Source organism: Somniosus microcephalus, chromosome 2 (genome assembly GCF_052327205.1).
Source record: "Somniosus microcephalus isolate GS21.2 chromosome 2, FLI_Smic_1.0, whole genome shotgun sequence".
Classification (NCBI taxonomy): Eukaryota; Metazoa; Chordata; class Chondrichthyes; order Squaliformes; family Somniosidae; genus Somniosus; species Somniosus microcephalus.
This window is the reverse complement of record NC_140988.1, coordinates 333,757,160-333,780,902: the sequence shown is the minus strand read 5'-3', so window position 1 is coordinate 333,780,902 and position 23,743 is coordinate 333,757,160.

Sequence of the window (23,743 nt, the reverse complement as noted above, 5' to 3'; positions counted from 1 at the left end):
GCTATAGATTTCATTTGAGGCAAGAAGCTTGCAAGAGCAGTCAAAGTGGCCTGAAATTATTCCAATCAGTTCACACTGCCGATGGCTGTCAGCTTGAACAGTCACAAGGTCAGTAGATTTGCAAAATCTTATCCCAAACCTCCAACAACAAAGTTGTTGCATTTGAATGTCAGCGATGTTGCAGGAGCACTTTTAAAGTGCTGCACCAATGACTACAAATTATGTCCTCCAGCAACTTGTCTCCTTGCAGCTGGGAAACAGGAGCCAGAAGCACAAAAATGGGAAACCACTATAAAAATAGGATTAGCAAGGCAGTTAACAGGCTCTTAACTGCCTTAACTACCTGTCCTACTGGTTCCAGTCAGGTCAGTTTGGGAGCAGCTAATATGGGCCTTTAAAAGGAGACCTGATAGAGGCATTTAAAATTCTATCGGTGTTCGATAGGGTGGATGTGGAGAAACTGTTTCCACTTGTGGGTAAGTCCAGAACAATGGGACAGAAATATAAGATAGTCACTAAAAGATCAAAAAAATAATTTAGGAAATAATTTTTTACACAGAGAGTGGTGAGAATGTGGAACTCGCTGCCACATGGAGTGGTGAAGCAGAGAGCATTGCTGCATTTAAGGGGAGGCTTGATCCATACATGAAGGAGAAGGGAATAGAGGGATATTGTGGTAGGATGTGAAGAGGTAATTAGAATAGGAGGAGGCTCGTGTGGGGTATAAACCCCATAGACCAGTTGAGCCAAATGACCTGTTTCTGTGTGTAGTTTCTGTGTAATTCCATTAGCTTTGTTGATTGCTGCTCTGCATTCATTGCACATGTTTAGTGACAGGTTTGCTAAGACTCCTAGGTTTCTTTCATCTTCATCCTTGAACACCATTCATGAAATATGTGTGTCATCTCCTTTTCATTCCAATGTGTAGCACTTTACACTTGTCTGCATTAAATTTCATCTGCCATACCTCATTACTGTTTGTGGGACCTTGCTGTGCACAAATTCTCTGTCACATTCCTCTCCGTTACAACAATGACAACACTTCAAAAGTGCTTCATTGGCTGTGAAGTGCTTTGGAACATCCTGACGTTGGGAAAGGGACTATATAAATGCAACTTCTTTCTTTCTTTAAGTATTGGCATCACACCAAATCCCAGTTCCATCCTACCCTGCTGTTTACATACACACTTTTCCAGCAGAGATTGCTGGGCAGCACAGCCCCATCTTACTAATCTTTGGATGCTGAGGCCAACTGTAGCACTGCCACCCTGTATGAGATCAGCTAACTCAGCTGATTGATCTGAAACCTGCTAGGTTTCTATAGCTTAGTGTCCCAGAGTCATTTCCCCATTGAACCTTTGTGGCAGCAGTATGCATTTTAATTTTAAATGGGATCTAAGATGGTGCATGGATTGGGTAGTGGCTCTGCTACCTTTTTTTAAAATTCATTTATGGGATCAGGGCGTTGCTGGCAATGCCAGCGTTTATTGCCCATCCCTAGTTGCCCTTGAAAAGGTGGTGGTGAGCCGCCTTCTTGAACCGCTGCAGTCCATGTGGTGAAGGTACTCCCACAGTGCTGTTAGGTAGGGAGTTCCAGGATTTTGATCCAGCGACGATGAAGGATCGGCGATATACTTCCAAGTCAGGATGGTGTGTGACTTGGAGGGGAACTTGGAGGTGGTGGTGTTCCCATGCGCCTGCTGCCCTTGTCCTTCTAGATGGAAGAGGTCGCGGGTTTGGGAGGTGCTGCCAAAGAAGCTTTGGTGAGTTGCTGCAGTGCATCTTGTAGATGGTACACACTGCAGCCACGGTACGCCGGTGGTGGAGGGAGTGAATGTTGAAGGTGGTGGATGGGGTGCCAATCAAGCGGGCTGCTTTGTCCTGGATGGTGTCGAGCTTCTTGACTGTTGTTGGAGCTGCACTCATCCAGGCAAGTGGAGAATATTCACTTACTGTTAATTGTTACCGTCTGACCCTATTTCCATGGAATTTGAACTATTTTTTGTGAAGATGGTATTATCATGTGTGTTATAGGTATAAACATACATCAGATGAAGCTGGTATTTCCACAGAGAGTTTTTTAAACTCAGTATTTCCCTTTTTTGATTATTTGTTCTTGGGATCCGGGCAACACTGACAAGGTAGCATTTTTAGTCCATCCCCGGGTCCCCTGAGGGATGAGTCAATCATGTAGTGTGGAATTGGAGTCACATGTAGACCAAGTAGTGGTGGTAGGCCCCTTTCCCTGAAGGACATGAGTGAAGAAGTGGAGTTTTTGCAACAACAAAAGAGAAGGCCGAGGGGTGACCTTATAGAGGTCTTTAAAATTATGAAAGGTTTTGATAGAGTAGCCACAGAGAGAGTGTTTCCCCTTGTGGGGAAGAGCAAAACTAGAGGCCATCAATATAAGATAGTCAACAAGAAATAAAATAGGGAATTCAGAAGAAACTTCTTTACCCAAAGAGTGGTGAGAATGTGAAACTTGCTACCACAGGGAGTGGTTGAAGCAAACAGTATAGATGCATTTAAGGGGAAGCTAAGTAAGCATATGAGGGAAAAGGAAATAGAGGGTTATGCTGATAGAGTTAGTTGAGGAAGGATGGGAGGAGCCTCAAGTGGAGCATAAACATTGCCGTGGATGGATTGGGCCGAATGGCCTGTTTCTGTGCTGTATATTCTATGTAATATATGTAATCTTTTCTGGTGCTAGATATTTTTAATTCAATTTCACAACTTGCAACAGTGAGATTGGAACTACAAATTTTGGGTTGCCAATCCAATGCCATAACCATTAGGCTACTATACTCTGGGGTCCCTGCATGTCACAGGATTGGGAAATCTAAAGAAAGATGGTGCAGAACGCAGGTTTATTTGGCAGACACAGGCAAATCTACATAAAATAGTTTTGTTTTTGAATATTTCTGCACAACAAATAGTTAGTGAAGAGTTTGAAAACAGTAAGTCTTGCTTACATCTTCCAAAATACGGAAGACTACCCCCATAATACTGAGGAGGTCACTTTGAGCCATTGCTGCAATTTGAATCCAGGAACCAAAACATGAAGGCCTAGAAATTCGGTGGCGCCCCAAACCAAGCTTGCCTGGGCGCCGGAATTACCGCTGCGAACAGAGCCGTTGCGCCCGCCGGAAATTCAGTTTGAGCGCCCCAAGAGGGATGCGGGGCGCTGCTTGAGGTGCCCCGCGTCCCTCTTGGGGCGCTGAAACTGAATATCGCAGCGCAACGTGCCGTAGCGCCACACGCTGTGGCACGGCGCGCTGCGGTACTGCAGGCCTTCCTCCCCTTCTTAAGGGGGAGGGGCCTGCACCAGCGCGATGACCGATCGCGAGTGCCGGCAAAAGAGCCCGGCACCGAGGACAAGTGCCAGGCTCTCGGGACACAGCTGGCACTGCCTGGGGGAGGGGGGGGGTGATCAGGAGGCCGGGGACAGAGGTGCTGGCAGGCGGCCACCGAAAAAAATGGCCGCCCCGCACCTCCACCTTAATTTGCGCCACTACCGCCACAGGTAGGCCCCGTGAACCGGGCGCGATTTGCGACCGGCGTTACAGAGGCGGGCGCGACCAAATATCGCGATCGGGGCGGTAGCGTGGCGCTGCGCACACCGATGACGTCATCGGTGGAGGCGCAGCGCTACAGGCTAACGCCGCCATTAGCGCCCCGCTAAATATCGCGGGAGGCGTGGCCAGTGGAGCTAAAGCCACTGAGTGCCCTCTTTAGGCGCTAACTGGTGGCGCAGCCCACCGAATTTCTAGGCCGAACAGCCTACATTATCAAACCATCCAACTGCAAAAAATAATTACTGGAAGTCTACAGACCCTTCTTAAAGCACTTTGGTGCAATTTTATTCATTCAATTATGTAGGGAAAAGGCTGGTTTTTAATCTATATACATCTGTTTTCTAATATTGTAACTGCCTTCTCTGATGGTGGCACCACATTTCATCAAATTCTGCCCACAGAATCCTTGTGTAACCATAATGGCTACCACAATGAAACTGCATTTTAGTAGCAGCTTGCTCCATGCCACTTATGATTGCGGTTGGTCTTTAATGAGAAAGCAAGCACTTTGTCTGTTTAACTATCTGAAACGTACACCTTCACTTGCCCTTCGTGAATCTTGCAGTTAAGTTCAGCAAAATTAAACCAACAACCTATCATTAAGGATGAAAACACACAAAATTTTGGCAATTAACGCAATTTCCTGCTGCTTCAAGTTTCTCTCTATCTGCAGACTTCCAATAGTTCTGTCGTTCATGAAATATGTAGCCGATTTGTTTCTGTAACACAAGTCATGTCTTGGTAACCCTGGCTAATTTGGCATGCTCCAGTACTGGGAGACAGACCAACCGATTACAGATCAACATTCAGAGAGAAAATTTACCACTGCGCACACTTTGGCTTTATGGCAAGACAATGGCCCTGAATCTGCCTCCGATCCGCGTACCTGGTATTCCGGGAGGTACGGAGATTCGAGGCCCTGGGCCTCTCCGGGTACCCGTGGGTAGAGGCCCACATATCCCAGGGCCACGCGGTTCGCAAGCACCCCTAGGATCACGTGGTCCAGTCCAACGAATGAAAGAAGGGATCCCTATTCATGCTTATGGGGATTTTATATGTATGGAAACCCCATAAGTATGAATGGGAATACCCCCAAAAATATATCGAAACTTCAAATATTTTACATATTTAAAATTAATTAAATTTACATTTAATTAATATTTAAAACAAAAATGTAATTTTTTGAAAAATAAATTTACATTTTTTAAAAGGGCTAAAAATTAACTTATTGTACAGATTTTTAATGCATAAATGATTAATAAAATTTTATTTTTATGTTTTTTTAAACTCTTACACTGCCTTACACCTGCTTTTACTAGGTGTAAGAATTTCATGGGCATTCACTGGGCAGAAGTCTGCCCGCCGATGCCCTTTTCCCAGGAATGCGTTGGATCTGTCAAGAAGATTCTTGACAGATCGCAAGTTCCGGGTTTTCGCGTATGCGCTTCCCATGCTTAAACCCGGAACTTGCGTAGCCCTGATGGGCGCGTATGCACATCGTTTGCGCCCGTAGGGGCCGCAAATTACGGCCCAATGTAACACAATACAACAACTCACTGGTGCCTTAGGCACACAGGCAACAAATCGTTTTCCTTGCTTTCTTTTGCTATTCTTTGTTCCTGTACTTTGGACAGATCAATTTCCTGAAGCATATTTTCATAGTGCGTCATCCACTGGACCCTGGCTAGCTACTCTTTCTCCAGCATGTTTGAGGCTATTTTTCAGGATCCACCACTAAGTGTTTCTCACATGTGGTGAAACCATGTCATCCTCTTTTTATATCATTTTATAAATATAAGCATTTTATTGAAGGAAACACTGGCTACATTTCATTTCCCCTTATTCATTAAAATGTCATGCAGCCAAATCGACAGATTTTTTTTACCCGCATCTGAAAACAGAATCATCAAATGTCTGCGCGTACTTGTAAACCAACATTTTATATTATGTATCTGAAGGCTTTGAGAGTGGCTTCAAGCGAAAATATTATTGACATTTTTACTCACATAAAAATATATATTGATTCCTTTGAATCTGTTTACTACACTGTGTGGCTCATTTAAAGGGGCACTGTGTTCATTAAATAAAAATGTTTTGCAATGTTTTTTGCATGTTTGGTGAAGGAGTAGAGCCAGAAAAGCCATGTGTCATTTTGTCATGATAACATCATACACAATGATGTGTTTTGATCTATGTGATATAATGGATATAAAGGTTTACAATTACTTCATGAGCATCATGTCCCTTTTATGTTATCATGCACATATAGATGGTGATGAGAATTGCTAACATCACAAAGATTTATTCTGTGTCTAATTTTATACCCTGCACTACAAATTATCATGGCTTTTTTGTACTCTGTGTAATCACCAGCGACAATTTCATAAGACATCTGTCCTTCCCACTGACATCATTTTGTTGTTGTGCTACCTAATATGCAAAATGTTTGTAAAAAATGTTTTTAAAATTCTCTGCTCCTCTCCTGGTGTTATGTTCTCTTGGTTGTTTGCTTCCCTCTGATCTCTAGCAAAACAACAACTTGCATTTATACAACCTGTCCCACGGCATTTCGCAGAGGTGTAATCAGACAAAAATGGATGTCGAGCCAAAGGAGGAAATATTAGGAGGGGTGACCAAAAACTTGATCAAAACATAGAAACATAGAGATAAGGAATAATAAGGGGAAAAAAACACTAGTGGGTGTAGTATATAGGCCTCCGAACAGTCGCAACTCGGTTGGACGGAGTATCAATCAGGAAATAGTTGAGGCTTGTAATAAGGGAACATCTATAATTATGGGGGATTTTAACTATCATATAAATTGGACGAATCAAATTGGGCAGGGCTGCCTTGAGGATGAGTTCATTGAGTGTATTAGGGATGGGTTTCTTGAGCAGTATGTAACTGAACCAACCAGGGGGCAAGCAACCTTAGATCTGGTCCTGTGTAACGAGACAGGATTAATTAAAAATGTCCTAGTAAAGGATCCCCTTGGAATGAGTGACCATAACATGGTTGAATTCCATATTCAGTTAGAGGGTGAGGAGGCTGTATCTGAAACAAGCGTGCTAAGCTTGAATAAAGGAGACTATGAAGGTATGAGAGCGGAATTGAGTAAAGTGGATTGGGAAAATAGGTTAAAGGATAAGACGATACATGATCAGTGGTGTACATTTAAGGAGTTATTTTACAAATTCCAAAAAAAGTATATTCCACTGAGAAAAAAAGGGTGTAAAAGAAAAGACAGCCATCCGTGGCTAAGTAAAGAAATTAAGGATAGTATTCGACTAAAAACAAGGGCATATAAGGTAGCCAAATCTAGTGGGAGGATAGAGGATTGGGAAAACTTTAAAAGACAGCAAAAAATAACAAAAAGATTGATTAAGAAAGGGAAGATACATTATGAAAGTAAATTAGCAAAAAATATAAAGACAGATAGTAAGAGTTTTTATAGTTATATAAAAAGAAAAAGGGTGGCTAAAGTAAATGTTGGTCCCTTAGAGGATGAGACCGGGAAATTAATGGTGGGAAATATGGAGATGGCAAAAACACTGAATGAATATTTTGTATCAGTCTTTACAGTAGAGGACACCAAGAATATCCCAACACTTGACAAGCAGGGGGCTATAGGGGGGGAGGAGCTAAATACGATTAAAATCACTAAGGAAGTAGTACTTGGTAAAATAATGGGACTCAAGGCGGATAAATCACCTGGACCTGATGGCTTACATCCCAGGGTTTTGAGGGAAGTGGCGGTAGGGATTGTGGATGCATTGGTAATAATCTTCCAAAACTCCCTGGACTCAGCAAAGGTCCCGGCAGACTGGAAAACTGCTAATGTAACACCCTTATTTAAAAAGGGCAGTAGACAGAAGGCTGGAAACTATAGACCGGTTAGCCTAACATCTGTGGTAGGTAAAACTTTGGAGTCCATTATTAAGGAGACAGTAACAGGACATTTGGATAATCATAATTTAATAAGACAAAGTCAGCATGGTTTTATGAAGGGGAAGTCATGTTTGACAAATTTGCTGGAGTTCTTTGAGGAAGTAACATATAGGGTGGATAAAGGTGAACCAGTGGACGTAGTGTATTTAGACTTCCAAAAGGCATTTGACAAGGTGCCACACAAAAGATTATTGCTTAAGATAAAAAATCACGGGATTGGGGGTAATATTCTGGCATGGATAGAGGATTGGCTATCTAACAGAAGGCAGAGAGTTGGGATAAATGGTTCATATTCAGACTGGCAATCAGTAACCAGTGGTGTTCCGCAGGGGTCAGTGCTGGGTCCCCAACTCTTTACAATCTATATTAACGATTTGGAGGAGGGGACCGAGTGTAACACATCAAAGTTTGCAGATGATACTAAGATGGGAGGGAAAGTAGTGAGTGAGGAGGACATAAAAAACCTGCAAGGGGACATAGACAGGCTAAGTAAGTGGGCAGAGATTTGGCAGATGGAATACAATACTGGAAAGTGTGAGGTTATGCACTTTGGCAGGAAAAATCGTAGAGCAAGTTATTATCTTAATGGCAAGAAACTTGAAAGTACTGAAGTACAAAGGGATCTGGGGGTCCTGGTGCACGAAACTCAAAAGGTTAGTATGCAGGTGCAGCAAGTGATTAAGAAGGCCAATGGAATGTTGGCTTTCATTGCTAGGGGGATAGAATATAAAAATAGGGAGGTATTGCTTCAGTTGTACAAGGTATTGGTGAGACCGCACCTGGAATACTGCATACAGTTTTGGTGTCCATACTTAAGAAAGGACATACTTGCTCTCGAGTCAGTACAAAGAAGGTTCACTCGATTAATCCCGGGGATGAGGGGATGGACATATGAGGAGAGGTTGAGTAGATTGGGACTCTACTCATTGGAGTTCAGAAGAATGAGAGGCGATCTTATTGAAACATATAAGATTATGAAGGGGTTGGATCGGGTGGATGCAGGGAGGATGTTCCAGATGATGGGTGAAACTAGAACTAGGGGGCATAGTCTTAGAATAAGGGGCTGCTCTTTCAAAACTGAGATGAGGAGGAACTACTTCACTCAGAGGGTGGTAGGTCCATGGAATATGCTGCCCCAAAAAGCTGTCGAAGCGACATCATTACATAAATTTAAAACAGAAATAGACAGTTTCCTAGTAGAAAAGGGAATTAAGGGTTACGGGGAGCGGGCAGGAATTTGGACATGAGTCTAGGTTCGGATAGGTCATGGCCCTGTGGGTAGCGGAGCGGGCCCAGGGGCCGTGTAGCCTGATCCTGCTCCTGTTTTCGTGTGTCTAATGCTGTTAGATTCAGGAGATAGTCCTGTCATAGTGGATTGGCGGTTAGGATCAGATCAGCCATGATCTTATTGAATGGCGGAGCAGGCTCGAGGGGCCAATTGGCCTACTCCTGCTCCTATTTCTTATGTTCTTATGTTCTTATAGGAGATAGGAGCAGGAGTAGGCCATTCGGCCCCTCGAGCCTGTTCCGCCATTCAATGAGATCATGGCTGATCATCCAAATTCAGTACCCTGTCCCTGCTTTCTCCCCATATCCCTTGATCACTTTAGCCTTAAGAAATATATCTAACTCCTTGAATATATTTAATAAGTTGGCCTTGACTGCCTTCTGTGGTAGAGAATTCCACAGGTTCACCACTCTCTGGGTGAAGAAATTCCTCCTCATCTTAGTCCTAAATGGCTTACCCCTTATCCTTAGACTGTGACCCCTGGTTCTGGACTCCCCCACCATCGGGAACATCCTTCCAACATACCATTTGCCTTCTTAACCACCTGCTGCACCTGCATGCTTACCTTCAGCGACTGGTGCACAATGACACCCAGGTCTCGTTGCACTTCCCCTTCTCCCAATCTATTGCCATTCAGATAATAATCTGTCTTCCTGTTTTTGCCACCAAAGTGGATAACCTCGCATTTATCCACATTATACTGCACCTGCCATGCATCTGCCCAATCACCCAACCTGTCCAAATCATACTGGAGTTTCTCGGCATCCTCCTCACTGCACACACGCCCACCCAGCTTCATGTCGTCTGCAAACTTGGAGATATTACATCTAGTTCCCTCGTCTAGATCATTAATATATATTGTGAATAGCTGGGGTCCTAGCACCGATTCCTGCGGTACCCTGCCGATCCTGCCTGCCACTCGGAAAAAGACCCGTTTATTCCAACTCTTTGCTTCCTGTCTGCCAACCAGTTCTCTATCCAAGTCACTACCTTACCCCCAATCCCATGTGCTTTAACTTTGCATGCCAATCTCTTATGCGGGACCTTATCGAAAGCCTTCTGAAAGTCCAAATACACCACATCCACTGGTTCTCCCTTATCTATTCTACCAGTTACATCCTCAAAAAATTCCAGTAGATTAGTCAGGCATGATTTACCTTTTGTAAATCCATGTTGACTTTGTCGATCCTGTCACTGTTTTCCAAGTGCTCTGCTATTACATCTTTTATAATGGACTCTAGCATTTTCCCCACTACCAATGTCAGGCTTACCGGTCTATAATTCCCCATTTTCTCTCTACCACCTTTTTTAAATAGTGGGGTTACATTAGCTACCCTCCAATCCATGGGAACTATTCCAGGGTCTATAGAATTTTGGAAGATGACCAGCAATGCATCTACTATTTCTAGGGCCACTTCCTTAAGTAAACTAGGATGTAGATTATTGGGCCCTGGGGATTTATTGGCCTTCAACCCCGTCAATTTCCCTAACACAATTTCCCTACAAATACTGATTTCATTCAATTTCTCCCTCTCATTAGACCCTATGTTCCTCGACATCTCTGGAAGGTTATTTGTGTCCTCCTTTGTGAAGACAGAACGAAAGTATGTATTTAATTGGTCTGCCATTTCTTTGTTCCCCATTATAAATTCCCCTGATTCTGACGGCAAGGGACCTACGCTTGACTTCACCAATCTTTTTCTCTTCACATGTCTATAGAAGCTTTTACAGTCAGTTTTTATGTTCCCTGAAAGCTTACTCTCATATTCTATTTCCCCCCTCTTAATTAATCCCTTTGTCCTCCTTTGCTGAATCCCAAACTACTCCCAATCCTCAGGTTTGCTGCTTTTTCTGGCCAATTTATATGTCCTCTCCTTGGATCTTATGCTAGCCCTAATTTCCCTTGTTAGCCATGGTTGAGTTACCTTTTTAAAAAAATTTGATGCCAAACAGGGATAAACAAATTCTGTAGCTCATCCATGCGATCTTTAAATGTTTGCCTTTGCCTATCCACCGTCAACCCTTTAAGTAACGTTCCCCAATCCATCCTAGCCAACTCGCACCTCATACCATCATAGTTTCCTTTATTTAAATTCAGGACCCTAGTCTCTGAGTCAGAGTGCTGTGCATTGAGTGCTGCTAGAGTTTGGTAAGAGGGAGAAAAGTCATTTAAGTGTATTTTGTGAATTATAGTGTGTTAAAAAGTTAATTATTTGAAGTGAGTTTAATTTTTAAGTGTATATTAAACTGTTGGGTAGTTTAAACCGGAAGTAGAATCCGGGTATAAAAGGGGCGGGACTAGTGCTTGTGCACGGAGTGCTGAGCGTTGAGCGCTGCTAGAGTTTGGTAAGAGGGAGAGTTCGGGCAAGTGGGAGGTGAGGGTGTGTTTTTTGTTCTGTTTTCCTCACTCCCAGGCTTAGACAGCACTGCGGAAGCGGAGCAGCGAGACGAGTCAACCAAACAGGCCCCACAGACAGTATTCAAGGAGGAGGTTGGTGATCAGCTGGTTGGTTGGTTTTCTTCCTACTCTTTTATTCCTTTAAGTTAGTAAGTCCTATTGAATAGTGATGTAATAGTATCATCTATATCGGGGCAGAGGGTCTTCATAACTAATAATAATACATTTAATTAATTACATAGATATGGGTGAACAGGTGATGTGTCACTGTTGCGAAATGTGGGAGCTGGTGGACCCCATTGAGGCTCACGGTGATTACATTTGCGATAAGTGTTTGCTGCTAGAGGAACTCAAGCTCCATGTTAAAGAGCTTGAGACCGAGCTTCAGACACTGCGACACATCAGGGAGGGGGAGAAGTTCCTGGACTCTATGTTTCAGGAGATGGTCACACCTATGAAATTAATTAATGCAGATGTAATCCGTGGTCAGGGACAGGACGGTGTGACTACGAGTGAGGCAGGTACAGGGATCCAGGAGGCAGTGTTGATGGAGCCGCAGCCCTTGCTCTTGTCAAGCAGGATGGAGGTTCTTACTCCCTGTGAGGGCGGGAGTGGGGACTGCAGGGAGGATGAGCAACCTGGCCACAGCACCGTGGTACAGGGGGCCATTCAAGTGGAGGGAGTAAAAAGAAATGTTGTAGTGGTAGGGGATAGTATCATTAGGGGGATAGATAGGGTTCTCTGCAGTCAAGAGCGGGAGTCCCGAAGGCTGTGTTGCCTGCCCGGTGCCAGGGTTAAGGACATCTCTTCTGGGCTGGAAAGAAACTTGGAGGGGGAGGATCCAGTTGTCGTGGTCCATGTTGGTACAAACGACGTAGATAGGACAAGGAAGACGGTTCTGTTAAAGGAGTATGAGCAGCTAGGGGTCAAATTAAAAAACAGAACCTCAAGGGTAATAATCTCTGGATTATTACCTGAGCCACTAGCGAATTTGGCTAGGATAAATAAAATTAAAGAGTTAAATGCGTGGCTCAAAGACTGTTGTGCAAGAAATGGGTTTTGCTTCTTGGGACACTGGCACCAGTACTGGGACAGGAGGGAGCTGTTCCGTTGGGACGGAGTCCACTTGGCCAGTGCTGGGACTAGAATCCTGGCGAATCATATAACTAGGGCTGTAGAGAGGGCTTTAAACTAATTAGTGGGGGGGAGGTTTCTAGAGAGCAAATAATAGAAATGGCAACGGAGAAGGTCATAGACTTAGGCAGCAGTGGGGGAATTAAAAAACAGAACATGTCAGGAAGGGACAGAAGGTATGGAGTAAAAAGTAAAGTACCAAAAGGGGAAAAAACAGGAACTAAGTGTTAAAAACATATTTGAAAGTTCTTTATCTGAATGCACGTAGCATTCGTAACAAAATGAATGAGTTAACGGCACAAATAACGACATATGGGTATGATCTTGTGGCCATTACAGAAACATGGCTGCAGGGTGACCATGACTGGGAATTAAACAGACCAGGTTATTTAACAATCAGGAAGGACAGGCAGGAAGGGAGGGGAGGTGGGGTGGCTATGTTAATAAAGGAAGGAATCACTATAATACAGAGAAATGATATTGGGTCAAAGGAGCAGGATAGTGAAACAGTTTGGGTGGAGATAAGGAATAATAAGGGGAAAAAAACACTAGTGGACGTAGTCTATAGGCCTCCGAACAGTTGCAACTCTGTTGGATGGAGTATTAATCAGGAAATAGTTGAGGCTTGTAATAAGGGAACAGCTATAATTATGGGGGATTTTAATTATCATATTAACTGGACAAATCAAATTGGGCAGAGCAGCCTTGAGGATGAGTTCATTGAGTGTATTAGGGATGGGTTTCTTGAGCAGTATGTAACTGAACCGACCAGGGGGCAAGCAACCTTAGATTTGGTCCTGTGTAATGAGACAGGATTAATTAAAAATGTCCTAGTAAAGGATCCCCTTGGAATGAGTGACCATAACATGGTTGAATTCCATATTCAATTCGAGGGTGAGAAGGTTGGATCTCAAACAAGCGTGCTGAGCTTGAATAAAGGAGACTATGAAGGTATGAGAGCGGAATTAATTAGAGTGGACTGGGAAAATAGATTAAAGGGTAAGACAGTACATGATCAGTGGTGTACATTTAAGGAGTTATTTTACAACTTCCAAAAAATATATATTCCACCGAGGGAAAAAGGGTGTAAAAGAAAAGATAGCCATCCGTGGCTAAGTAAAGTAATTAAGGATAGTATCCGACTAAAAACAAGGGCATATAAGGTAGCCAAATCTAGTGGGAGGATAGAAGATTGGGAAGTCTTTAAAAGACAGCAAAAAATAACTAAGAGATCGATTAAGAAAGGGAAGATAGATTATGAAAGTAAATTAGCAAAACATATAAAAACAGATAGCAAAAGTTTCTATAGTTATATAAAAAGAAAAAGGGTGGCTAAAGTAAATGTTGGTCCCTTAGAGGATGAGACCGGGAAATGAATGGTGGGAAACATGGAGATGGCAAAAACACTGAACAATTATTTTGTATCAGTCTTTACGGTAGAGGACACTAAGAATATCCCAACACTGGACAAACAGGGGGCTCTAGGGGGGGAGGAGCTAAATACGATTAAAATCACGAAGGAAGTGGTACTCGGTAAAATAATGGGACTCAAGGCGGATAAATCCCCTGGACCTGATGGCGTGCATCCTAGGGTCTTGAGGGAAGTGGCGGTAGGGATTGTGGATGCATTGGTAATAATTTTCCAAAACTCCCTGGACTCAGCAAAGGTCCCGGCAGATTGGAAAACTGCTAATGTAACACCCTTATTTAAAAAGGGTAGTAGGCAGAAGGCTGGAAACTATAGACCTGTTAGCCTAACATCTGTGGTTGGTAAAATGTTAGAGTCAATTATTAAGGAGTCAGTAACGGGATATTTGGATTAACATAATTTAATAGGACAAACTCAGCATGGTTTCATGAAGGGGAAGTCATGTTTGACAAATTTGCTTGAGTTCTTTGAGGAAGTAACATACAGGGTGGCTAAAGGGGAACTAGTGGACGTAGTGTATTTAGACTTCCAAAAGGCATTTGACAAGGTGCCACACAAAAGATTATTGCTCAAGATAAAAAATCACGGGATTGGGGGTAATATTCTGGCGCGGGTGGAGGATTGGCTCTCTAACAGAAAGCAGAGAGTTGGGATAAATGGTTAGTTCTCAGACTGGCAACCAGTAACTAGTGGTGTTCCGCAGGGGTCAGTGCTGGGTCCCCAACTCTTTACAATCTATATTAACAAGTTGCAGGAGGGGACCGAGTGTAACATATCAAAGTTTGCAGATGATACAAAGATGGGACGGAAAGTAGTGAGTGAGGAGGACATAAAAAACCTGCAAAGGGACATAGACAGGCTAAGTAAGTGGGCAGAGATTTGGCAGATGGAATACAATACTGGAAAGTGTGAGGTTATGCACCCCTGTTCCTGGGACTAGGGACAGGGTCACTGGCAAGGCTTGGAAGCTAAGCAGAGCCAGGCCTGGTTAGTACCTGGAGGGGTGACCATCAGGGAAGACCAGGTGCAGAAGGTCACGGAAGGAGCCCCGAGGAGGGGCGGTTGGTGAGAAGGTCACGGAAGGAGCCCCGGGAGGGGCGGCTGGTGAGCAGGCCCGGGCGTTGGGCTGAAGATTGTCAGACAGGAGGAATGGTGCAAATGGAATGGCGGCACGCACAGACGCAGCGGCTTTGCTTCTCCCAGGACGGTGCTGTTTAAGTTTAATGTGAATGTTATTTGTACTGGACTCATGGGAGCTTGCAAGATCACATTTTGTTGTTCATGTACTTGTGCATTGTACAATGACAATAAAGTTGAATTATTATTATTATTATTATTTGGCAGGAAAAATCATGGAGCAAGTTATTATCTTAATGGCAAGAAACTGGAAAGTACTGTAGTACAAAGGGATCTGGGGGTCCTGGTGCACGAAACTCAAAAAGTTAGTATGCAGGTGCAGCAAGTTATCAAGAAGGCCAATGGAATGTTGGCCTTTATTGCTAGGGGGATAGAATATAAAAACAGGGAGGTATTGCTGCAGTTGTACAAGGTATTGGTGAGACCGCACTTAGAATACTGCATATTGTTTTGGTGTCCATACTTAAGAAAAGACATACTTGCTCTCGAGTCAGTACAAAGAAGGTTCACTCGGTTAATCCCGGGGATGAGGGGGTGATCATATGAGGAGAGGTTGAGTAGATTGGGACTCTACTCATTGGAGTTCAGAAGAATGAGAGGCGATCTTATTGAAACATATAAGATTGTGAAGGGGCTTGATCGGGTGGATGCGGTGAGGATGTTCCCAATGATGGGTGAAACTAGAACTAGGGGGCATAATCTTAGAATAAGGGGCTGCTCTTTCAAAACTGAGATGAGGAGAAACTTCTTCACTCAGAGGGTGGTAGGTTTGTGGAATTTGCTGCCCCAGAAAGCTGTGGAAGCTACATCATTAAATAAATTTAAAACAGAAATAGATAGTTTCCTAGAAGTAAAGGGAATTAAGGGTTATGGGGAGCGGGCAGGAAATTGGACATGAGTCTAGGTTCGGAATGGTCATGGCCCTGTGGGTAGTGGAGTGGGCCCAGGGGCCGTGTAGCCTGGTTCTGCTCCTACTGTGTTCTAATTCTGTGTTAGATTTCAGGAGATGGTTTTATTCCTGTTCCTGGCTGGGGTGGAGATCGCCTTTACAGAAGGTAAGTACTGTAGAAAATATAGGGACAGAGTGATCTCCTGGATGAGTTTCGATCGCCTAGATGGGTTGGAGAGGAATTTCCCAGATTTTTTTCTCCCAAATTGGCCATTGGGTTTTTTATCTGGTTTTTCGCCTCTCCCGGGAGATCACATGGGTTCGGGTGGATGGAGAGTGATAGAAGATTTGAGGTTAGGATCAGATCAGCCATGATCTTATTGAATGGTGGAGCAGGCTCGAGGGGCCGATTGGCCTACTCCTGCTCCTATTTCTTATGTTCTTATGTTCTTAACTACTTCACTCTCCATCTTAATTAAGAATTCTATCATATTATGATCGCTCCCTCCCAAGGGGCCTCACACAACAACATTGCTAATTAATCCTTTCTCATTACATAATACCCAGTCTAAGATGGCCTGATCTCTAGTTGGTTCCTCGACATATTGGTCCAGGAAAGCATCCTGTATACACTCCATGAATTCCTCCTCCACAGTATTGTTACTAATTTGGTTAGCCCAATCTATATGTAGATTAAAGTTACCCATGATAACTGCTGTGCCCTTATTGCACGCATCTCTAATTTCCCGTTTAATGCCATCCCCAACCTCAGCATTACTGTTTGGGGGTCTGTATACAACTCCCACTAATGTTTTCTGCCCCTTGGTATTTTTCAGCTCTACCCATACAGATTCCACATCATCAGAGCTAATATCCTTCCTTACTATTGTGTTAATCTCCTCTTTAACCAGCAATGCTACCCCACCTCCTTTTCCATTTTGCCTGTCCTTCCTGAATATTGAATACCCCTGGATGTTGAATTCCCAGCCTTGGTCACCCTGGAGCCATGTCTCCCTAATTCCAATTACATCATATCCGTTTACATCTATTTGCGCAGCTAATTCATCCACCTTATTACGAATGCTCCTCGCATTAAGACACAAAGCCTTCAGGCTTGTTTTTTTAACACTCTTAGTCCTTTTAGAATTATTATTTACTGTAGCCCTGTTTGATTTACACCCTTGATTTCTCTGCATTCCACTTTTGCTTTTCTCCTTCCTGTCTTTTGTTTCTATCCTTGCTTCCCTTTCCTCTGTCTCCTTGCACAGATGCCCAGCCCCCTGCCATTTTAGTTTCAACCCTCCCCAACAGCACTAGCAAACACTCCCCCTAGGATATCGGTCCCGGTCCCGCCCAGGTGCAATCCGTCCAGTTTGTACTGGTCCCACCTCCCCCAGAACCGGTTCCAATGTCCCAGGAATTTGAATCCTTCCCCCTTGCACCATTCCTCTAGCCACGTATTTATCTGAAATATCCTTCCTTAAAGGAGGAGAGGTTGGCGGAGAAGTGGAAGGACTTAGCGAGGGTATCAAAGTCAAGCCTGATCCTGTTTTCAACCAACGTCCACACATGCACACTTTCCAGAAGAAGTCACAATAATGATCAGGAGTGAAACCCCACTCTAATTTTTACCTTTCCTATCCTAGGGTCATTGTACACATGATAGAATTCCAACTGCTCATCTGAGATCAGCTAACTCAACATAATTTTTAAAAATCAAAACAGCATCATATCAGTTCTATGGAGCAGCAGGGCATGAGTTCATCCTTGGGATTTTCCCATACTTTGATTTTCTCATTTCAATCTTGTCGCTATGTGGATCCAGAGAGACAGCCCATGTACGCTCAGTTGAATGCTGCCTTGATGTCAATGTCCATCACCAAGAGTTGTTCGGTAGTACTACCACTGATCGAGCTAGCCGAGTCCGGAAGGACATAGCTGTCATGGGCTTGCACTAGGAGGTGGGAGAACCAACACGAGGGAATAACCTACTTGACCTCATCCTCACCCATCTGTGTTTTGGTGCAGTCCTCCACATTATTAGCGATTCCCCTTAATTTGGCATCATCTGCAAATATTGACACCATACTTCCACTTTCTGACTCCAAATCATTGATGTATATGATGAACAATACTTCCCACTTTCTTCCAGTTCGAGAAAATTCCCTTAACTCCTACCCACTGTTTTCCATTTTGTAGCCATCTTTCAATCCATTCTACGACCTAGCCCCTGGCTCCAACTAAATACCCTGATATTTGTCATGAGTCTCTTATGTGGCACCTTATCAAAGGCCTTCTGATAGTACATGTACATCACATCCACTCCACTGCCCTTGTCTACTCTTTCTGTTATTTCTTCAAAGAATTCAATAAAGTTGGTTATACATGACCTTCCTGTTAGAAATCCATGTTGATTTTTTAAAATTATATTCTCTGTCTGTAGATGTTTTATCTGATCTTTTAGCAAAAATTCTAGTACCTTTCCTACTACTAGCATTAAGCTAACTGTTCTATAGTGCTTTGTATTAGTTCTATTCTTTTTTGGAGATAGGAATTACATTTGTTGTTCACCAGTTCTCAGGCACTCTTTTTGTATATTAGTGCCTCTGTTATCTCCTCCGTAGTTTCTTTGAGTATCAGTGAGTGCAATCCATCTGGATCCATAGGAACAGGAGTAGGCCATTTAACCCCTCGAGCCTGTTCCACCATTGGTGGCTAACGAGGGAAATTAGGGATAGCATAAGATCCAAGGAGATATGTGTAGGGGTTATGGGGATCGGGTGGGATATGTGTCGGTGCAGGCTCGATGGGCCGAAATGGCCTCTATCTGCACTGTGGGGTTTCTGTGATTCTGTGATTCTGAGAGGACATATAAATTGGCCAGAAAAAGCAGTAAACCTGAGAATTGGGAGCTGGTTAGGATTCAACAAAGGAGGACAAAGGGATTAATTAAGAAGGGGAAAATAGAGTATGAGAGTAAGCTTGCAGGGAATATAAAAACTGACTGTAAAAGCCTTTATAGATATGTGAAGAGAAAAAGATTGGCGAAGTCAAGCATAGGTCCCTTGCAGTCAGATTCAGGGGAATTTATAATGAGGAACAAAGAAATGGCAGACCAATTAAATACATACTTTGGTTCTGTCTTCAAAAAGGAGGACACAAATAACCTCCCAGAGATGTCGGGGAACATAGGGTCTAATGAGATGGAGAAACTGAAAGAAATCAGTATTTGTAGAGAAACTTTAACTCTGTGGTTTATAGTTACTAAGGTCTCTCTGGTGTAGCAGCGACTGTTGGTAAACCATTTAACTGTAGTGTAATTGGTGGGATTGATTTGATTTAATTTAATTTCAATTAATTAAGTCATGGCAGGACAGCCCGGCCACGTGGTATGCTCCTCCTGCGCTATGTGGGAACTCAGGGACACTTCCTGTGTCCCTGACAACTACGTGTGCAGGAAGTGCATCCAGCTGCAGCTACTGACAGACCGCATTGTGGCGCTGGAGCTGCGATTGGATGCATACTGGAGCGTTAACGATGCTGAGGATGTCGTGAATAGCACGTTTAGGGAGTTGGACACACCGCAGGTAGAGGTTGGACAGGCAGAAAGGGAACGGGTGACCAACAGGCAGAGTACTAGGCGCAGGCAGGTAGTGCAGAGGTCCCCTGTGGACATCCCCCTCTCAAACAGATACACCACTTTGAGTACTGTTGCGGGGGATGGCTTATCAGAGGAAGGCAGCAGTAGCCAACTTCCTGGCACCAGGGGTGGCTCTGCTGCACAGGACGGGAAAAAGAGGGGTAGAGCTATAGTAATAGGGGATTCTATTGTAAGGGGAATAGATAGGTGTTTCTGCGGCCACAAACGAGACTCCAGGATGGTGTGTTGCCTCCCTGGTGCAAGGGTCAAGGATGTCTCAGAGCGGCTGCAGAACATTTTGGAAGGGGAGGGTGAACAGCCAGTTGTCGTGGTGCATATAGGTACCAACGATATAGGTAAAAACCGGGATGAGGTCCTAAAAGCTGAATATAGGGAGTTAGGAGGTAAATTTAAAAATAGGACCTCAAAGGTAGTAATCTCAGGATTGCTACCAGTGCCACGTGCTCGTCAGAGTAGAAATAGAAGGATATTTCAGATGAATACGTGGCTAGAAGAATGGTGCAAGGGGGAGGGATTCAAGTTCCTGGGACATTGGAACCGGTTCTTGGGGAGGTGGGACCAGTTCAAACCGGACGGTTTGCACCTGGGCAGGGCTGGAACCGATGTCCTAGGGGGAGTGTTTGCTAGTGCTCTGGGGGAGGGTTTAAACTAAGATGGCAGGGGGTTGGGAACCTGAGCAGGGGGACAGAGGAAAGGGAAACAAGGAAAAAAGCAAAAGAAAGGAAGGCGAAAAACAAAAGTGGCAGTCGGAGAAATCAACGGTTTAAATCAAACATGGCCACAGTAAATAATAATTCTAATAGGTCTAAGAGCGTTAAAAAAAAAAATAAGCCTGAAGGCTTTGTGTCTTAATGCGAGGAGCATTCGTAATAAGGTGGATGAATTGGCTGCGCAAATAGAAGTAAACGAATATGATTTGGTTGGGATTACGGGAACGTGGCTCAAGGATGGCCAAGGCTGCGAACTTAACATCCAGGGATATTCGATATTCAGGAAAGATAGGCAAAAAGGAAAGGGAGCTGGGGTAGCATTACTGGTTAAAGAAGGGATTAACACATTTGTAAGGAAGGATATTAGCTCTGATGATGTGGAATCTGTATGGGTAGAATTGAGTAATACCAAGGGGCAGAAAGTGTTAGTGGGAGTGGTATATAGACCTCCAAACAGTAATGCGGAGGTTGGGGATGGCATTAAAAGGGAAATTAGAGAAGCGTGCAAAAAGGGCACAGCAGTTGTCATGGGTGACTTTAATCTACATATAGATTGGGCTAACCAAATTAGTAACAATACTGTGGAGGAGGAATTCCTGGAGTCTTTACGGGATGGTTTCCTGGACCAATATGTCGAGGAACCAACCAGAGACCAGGCCATCTTAGACTGGGTATTATGCAATGAGAAAGGATTAATTAGCAATCTTGTTGTACGAGGCCCCTTGGGTCGGAGCGATCATAATATGATCGAATTCTTCATTAAGATGGAGAATGAAGTAGTTGACTCAGAGACTAGGGTCCTAAATTTAAATAAAGGAAACTACGATGGTCTGAGGCACGAGTTGGGTAGGATTGATTGGGGAATGTCACTCATAGGGTTGATGGTGGATAGGCAATGGCAAACATTCAAAGACCGCATGGATGAGCTACAGAATTTGTTCATCCCAGTTTGGCATAAAAGTAAAACAAAAAGGTGACTCAACCGTGGCTAACAAGGGACATTAGGGATAGCATAAGATCCAAGGAGAGGACATATAAATTGGCCAGCAAAAGCAATAATCCTGAGGATTGGGAGCAATTTAGGATTCAACAAAGGAGGACAAAGGGATTAATTAAGAAGGGGAAAATAGAATATGAGAGTAAGCTTGCAGGGAACATAAAATCTGACTGTAAAAGCTTTTATAGATATGTGAAGAGAAAAAGATTGGTGAAGTCAAGCGTAGGTCCCTTGCAGTCAAAATCAGGGGAATTTATAATGGGGAACAAAGAAATGGCAGACCAACTAAATTACATATTTTGGTTCTGTCTTCACAAAGGAGGACACAAATAAACTCCCAGAGATGCCGGGGAACATAGGGTCTGATGAAAGGGAGGAACTGAAAGAAATCAGTATTTGCAGGGAAATGGTGTTAGGGAAATTGATGGGATTGAAGGCCGATAAATCCCCAGGGCCTGATAATCTACATCCTAGGGTACTTAAGGAAGTGGCCCTAGAAATAGTAGATGCATTGCTGATCATCTTCCAACATTCGATGGAATCTGGAACAGTACCCATGGATTGGAGGGTAGCTAATGTTACCCCACTATTCAAAAAAGGTGGTAGAGAGAAAACGGGGAATTACAGACCGGTAAGCCTGACATCGGTAGTGGGGAAAATGCTAGAATCCATTATAAAAGATGTAATAGCAGAGCACTTGGAAAACAGTGACAGGATCGGACAAAGTCACGTGGATTCACAAAAGGTAAATTGTGCTTGACGAATCTACTGGAATTTTTTGAGGATGTAACTGGTAAAATAGATAAGGGAGAACCAGTGGATGTGGTGTATCTGGACTTTCAGAAGGCCTTCGATAAGGTCCCGCATAAGAGATTAGCATGTAAAGTTAAGGCACATGGGATTGGGGGCAAGGTATTGACTTGGATAGAGAACTGGTTGGCAGACAGAAAGCAAAGATTTGGAATAGAAACATAGAAACATAGAAGATAGGAGCAGGAGTAGGCCATTCGGCCCTTTGAGCCTGCTCCGCCATTCAATGTGATCATGGCTGATCATCCAAATTCAGTACCCTGACCCTGCCTTTTCCCCATATCCCTTGATCCCTTTAGCCTCAAGAAATATATCCAACTCTTTCTTGAATATATTTAATGAACTAGCCTCCACCGCCCTCTGTGGCAGAGAATTCCACAGGTTCACCACTCTCTGGGTGAAGAAATTCCTCCTCATTTCAGTCCTAAATGGCTTACCCCTCATCCTTAGACTATGACCCCTGGTTCTGGACTCCCCGGCCATCAGAAACATCCTTCCTGCATCTAGTCTGTCCAGACCTGACAGAATTTTATAGGTTTCGATGAGATCCCCTCTCAATCTTCTAAACTCCAGTTTAAGCCCAATCGACACAATCTCTCCTCATACGTCATTCCTGCCATCCCAGGTACCAGCCTGGTGAATCTTCGCTGCACTCCCTCCATGGCAAGAACGTCCTTCCTCAGGTAAGGTGACCAAAACTGCACACAATACTCAAGGTGCGGTCTCACCAAGGCCCTGTACAACTGTAGCAAGACATCCTTGTTCCTGTACTCGAACCCTCTTGCTATGAAGGCCAACATACCATTTGCCTTCTTAACCGCCTGCTGCACCTGCATGCTTACCTTCAGCGACTGGTGCACAAAAACACCCAGGTCTCTTTGCACTTCCTCTTCTCCCAATCTATTGCCATTCAAATAATAATCTGCCTTCCTGTTTTTGCCACCAAAGTGGATAACCTCACATTTATCCACATTATAGTGCATTTGCCATGTTTCTGCCCAATCACCCAACCTGTCCAAATCATACTGGAGTTTCACGACATCCTCCTCACAGCTTACCCTCCCACCCAGCTTTGTGTCGTCTGCAAATTTGGAGATATTACATCCAATTCCCTTGTCCAGATCATTAATATATATTGTGAACAGCTGGGGTCCTAGGACCGATCCTTGCGGTACCCCACTAGTCACTGCCTGCCACTCGGAAAACGACCCGTTTATTCCAACTCTTTGCTTTCTGTCCACCAACCAGTTCTCTATCCAAGTCAATACCTTGTCCCCAATCCCATGTGCCTTAATTTTGCACGCTAATCTCTTATGTGGGACCTTATCGAAAGCCTTCTGAAAGTCCAAATACACCACATCCACTGGTTCTCCTTTATCTATTTTACCAGTTACATCCTCAAAAAATTCCAGTAGATTAGTCAAGCATGATTTACCTTTTGTAAATCCATGTTGACTTTGTCCGATCCTGTCACTGCTTACCAAGTGCTCTGCTATTACATCTTTTATAATAGATTCTAGCATTTTCCACACTACCGATGTCAGGCTTACCGGTCTATAATTCCCCGCTTTTTCTCTACCACCTTTTTTGAATAGTGGGGTAACATTAGCTACCCTCCAATCCAGCGTGTAAAGTTAAAGCACATGGAATTGGGGGCAAGGTATTGACTTGGATAGAGAACTGGTTGGCTGACAGAAAGCAAAGAGTTGGAATAAACGGGTCGTTTTCCGAGTGGCAGGCAGTGACTAGTGGGGTACCGCAGGGATC